Source organism: Brienomyrus brachyistius, unplaced genomic scaffold (assembly GCF_023856365.1).
Source record: "Brienomyrus brachyistius isolate T26 unplaced genomic scaffold, BBRACH_0.4 scaffold402, whole genome shotgun sequence".
Classification (NCBI taxonomy): domain Eukaryota; kingdom Metazoa; phylum Chordata; class Actinopteri; order Osteoglossiformes; family Mormyridae; genus Brienomyrus; species Brienomyrus brachyistius.
Genome location: NW_026042677.1, coordinates 101,062 through 105,379, shown reverse-complemented (window position 1 = coordinate 105,379; position 4,318 = coordinate 101,062). Strand labels below are relative to the sequence as shown.

Here is a 4,318-nt window from a genome sequence, read left to right as displayed (position 1 = left end):
TTCTATTATTCTAGTAAAGGGAAGTAATGATGTAATAGGCGAGCACATGATTAATAATTGGTAATCACCGTAATCTAGCTCGGAGGCTGGCCACTGCTGAGAGCTCCAGAAGTACGGAGTCTAGCAAAAAGGAGATGCTGTCATTTGAAACTATTCAGAAGCAGCGTGACAAAGGTGCTTTGTGATTTAACATGTCAGGGACAAGGCGGGTGGAAGGCATTTTGCTACTTTAACTGGCATTGGTTCTCATACATCAGTGTTTCCCAATCCGGTCCTCGGCGACACACAGATGATCCACGTTTTTGCTCCCTCCCAGCTCCCTACCAGACAGTCTACGTTTTTGCACCCTCTCAGCTCTGGAGCCCGGACCAGATTGAGAAATACTGTCCTACACGGTAATTCCGCAGTCTCTCCAACGAATAGTTTCGATATGCGTGCCCCCCCACATGGCCACCACCCTCTCGCGCTGCCCTCCATCTGAAGAAACCGTGGTTTTAGGTTACCTGGAAGCGATACGGCGTCTCGTCGGGCCCCAGGACGAGCGTCCTGGGGTCCTTTAGGGGGTAAATGTAGCCGTGCTTCACGATCAGATTCCCCACATGAAGTGCCTCTGAAAACACACAAAGTGGTCACTCATTTCCACGTAAACTACTCAAAGCTCAAACAAATCCACTACTCGTAGCCCAGATTTAGGCATAGTAATTCTCTAAATTTTTGTCAGTGGAATACAGTAGAACACACGATAACTAGAAACTGAGTAGGCATATTATATTTTATTTTACGGTATAGCAAGTAACTGGAAAAAACGTTGACATGGTGCACAGAATAAGCCGCGGGGATGGTGCATTCCTCATCGGAACTATAATTAATTACGAGTAATTGGGACTTTCCACTTTCCGGCTGCCTCCGCGGCCATTGGCAGTCAGGCGCTCCCGGGGGTTTCAGACCGGCGCAGCAACAGCGCTGCTAGGGGGAAGCCTAGTGTTTACAGGGAGGGGTAACTGCTTACCGGGGCAACAGGTTTTTTGCCCATTCAAGTCTGTTAATGCATCTGCCATCTACTGCCTAAAAGTCCCCTCCTTTCCATTCCGACTTCTTTTCCAATCTGGGCTGTAAATCAGGGAAATCTGCTCCCTTGCTATTTAAAACCTCATCTGCATCGCCCGGGAATTCAGGACAACAGCGTCTTGCAGAAGTGCATAATGAGGGAGACGGATAGCGATATTTCTCCAGGCATGACTGACTGCCTCTGGCTATCAGCGAAGTTTGCATCGGGACTATCAAACCGTACAGCTCAGCATGCGTAGCGGCGCGACTCGGGACTGGCCTACAGATTATTTGTACTAATAGCCTCTCAGCAGAAAGATAAATAATTCAGCAGATAAATTGACGCCAGGGGAAGAAAATCCCAAAAGCTTCAGGCGAATGGGGTGTCTATGTTATGGACAAGCTCAATTCTGACATTTATTAATTCACAGGCTCAGCAATATCAATGGAACAGAACATGCTTCTGTCAGACACGTGAATTGCATATGCTTACACATAAATGCAGCTAGGCTAATCTGTTGTATGGATGACAAATTCTATTACTTCATTTGTATTTATTATTCAAAAGACTCGTTTATTTCTGTTATTTTATTACAAAAAAAAAAAAACCTGATGACGTCTTTCGCCAGCAGGGGCGCCATCGTCGTCACGAAGGGAAAAAAACAATCGATTAACCTCACATAAGAGCACCAGGTAACGCTTCCCTACATACTTCTCGGCCCTACCTTCTTCCATGATGGAGTACTTCTGAATTAGCCACTCCACGATATCATTTCCTGGGAAGGCATAGCGAGGAAGGCATCTAGTTAGAGTCGAGAAATGCATTAAGCCGTCATAAATCAAAAACGCTGAACTCGATAAATAAATTACATAAATAAATATGAGCGCAAGGAGATCGATGACAGTCTTAATGCACAGGATTCCCGAAGACCGCCGATGTATGGGCTTTCCTGTGAAGGGCTTAAATGACCATTAGGACCCGGCCCCCGGGACACTGCACGGCCGGGTGTAAGACAACCCGGGCGGCACGAAAAATTATTTTTAAAAAGTAAAATATGTATCGTGCACCTGTCATCGCATGTGGAATCACTGTGATTAACAGTCTTTGATTCTTCATCTTTATCCCCATGTCGGGATCTTGCATCGCCACAATGACTTGTTCAATCTGGGATAAGAAGAATAGTCAAAATCGTGAAATCAAGGTGACGACAGACATAGTGAAAACGTTCAACCTAGTAATATAATAATTGCTTAATGTGTGATTTGATATGTAATCGTTATATTCATCATTAAATCACCGGAGAGACACACTCATATATTTAGGCATATATATAAGTAAACTACAAGGTTTTTCCTCTGACTATCTTAACTGCACGTCAAAGACGTTATCGGATATTCCCGACTACAGACTTTCGGTTTGATCATTTATTCGCGTTATTAATTCGGCTCCTGATTACATTAAACTAAACATGCTCAGATTGTTACAACCTTTGCTTGTCGGTTATTTTTGGGATCTTTCTGGATGGGCTCAAGGCGGGGTCTGTAAGCACAAGCAAACTGCCAGCACTTTTGTTTTACATGAAAATTGTTTGATGTCGGCCTATTGCGTTATTGTCTGGCTATAATTTGGAGGCAATATTAAACAATAGGCCCATATATTGTAAATATACATGTTGTGTTGTTTTGTTGTTATCACAAACGTATAGCCTGATCATAAATTTCATGGATACCTGGATGTTGTATGTTCCATTATATTTATGAATGAATGATTTATGTGAAGTCTGGCTTAGATTCGAGAATTAATCATATAGATTAAAAAAAGTTTTCATTTAAAACTTATCTCATATAATAAAATCCTCGTCCGAACGAACATATGTCAGAATGAAAAAACATTTAAATTATTTTTGTGATGCATCAGTATCAATAGCTACAACGTCATAACAGATATAGATATAATGCGGTTCATACTTTTGAAGTTGATGCGTATCTCCCGAAAAAAATCAACTCCAGAAGAGTCCGCGTCTGTAAATGCCTGAACTTCGGAATCGATCCTACCTTTGTTAGGCGCGGCATCTGTGTCTTGCAGCTGTTCCCTTGGATAAAGATGTTAATTGTCATGCTTACAGCATCTCGATCTCCGGCGTTTGTGAAGTTGGGATTGATGCTGTCCTGTGTTTTTTTTTTCCTTCCACACTTAAGCTCTGCTTGTTACTGCCCCATAGCGGAGCGCAAGTGAAACGGACTACCGGAGATTTGCACTGTTTTTCTGTTAGTGTGTATAATCAAAATATGACTCAGTTTGGCCAGTTAGAAAAATATGATAATAGAAAAGTATTCTTTTCCTCTCACTTTTTTTTCTTGATTTAATTACCGACTTCACGTACTTACACTGTGTCCCGTTGCACGATGTAATATTGCGAAACTATGATTTTGTGGCAGTGTTTTGTAAAGGAATTTTCCGTTTAATCATCGTCTTAGTATAAAGCTATATGGTTGTTCTGGTATCAGTGGACGTACATTATGTATTTTTTCTTCTCTTGAGCACCATGGTCATGACATGAAGCTCAGTCATTGATTACTCGCAAATGTTAGTAGTCATCCGCTGTTTATCTTGAAGATGTAAAAGTAGTGCGCGTACATCTCCTCGTTAGTATAGTGGTGAGTATCCCCGCCTGTCACGCGGGAGACCGGGGTTCGATTCCCCGACGGGGAGAGTCTGCATCTTTTTGCCTCGGTCTCAAAAGGCACCAAGCTAGAACCGGCCCCGTGTTAGTGGAAACGGGGCTTGTGACTTGTACTCATGCATAATATTCTGCGGGTCGCTCAGCAGCGCAGCATATGAAACTAGACTCGGATTGTAAGTGTGTGGTTTTGATAATTGATGTATGGATGGATGGATCCTTAATAAGAGATATAAACAATAAGGTCCAGTCGCCAACTAATCATGTAAAATACGTCATAAACTCATGGTTGTTAAACCCAGAATAAAAATGAAGACGTATAACTAGGAAAGTCAACTTGCACATTTCAATTTTGGTTCGATATAATCACGTTGTCCTTAACCCTCCAGTGCAGGAGGGGACGGTAATGCGCATCGAATGTTTCCGAACCTGTGTGTGATACAACCGAGGAAGAGCCGATGACTTCGGGGGAGGAGGGGCAGGCGACTCGGAAGAAAAAGCAGCAGAACCCAATGCAGCCTGTAGCCCATTCAAAGGCCTACTGTTGGACCTCTGCTTATTTTGCAATACGTCTTTAGTACGGACTGAAA

At 42.8% G+C, this 4,318-nt stretch overlaps 1 non-coding gene across 1 annotated transcript; it reads left to right on the top strand.

The window, feature by feature from the left end:
- The first annotated feature begins 3,688 nt into the window (after nt 1-3,688).
- On the top strand, nt 3,689-3,760 carry trnad-guc (transfer RNA aspartic acid (anticodon GUC)). Its single transcript has one exon. It is a non-coding gene; the product is annotated as a tRNA-Asp (tRNA).
- Nucleotides 3,761-4,318: the final 558 nt, after the last annotated feature.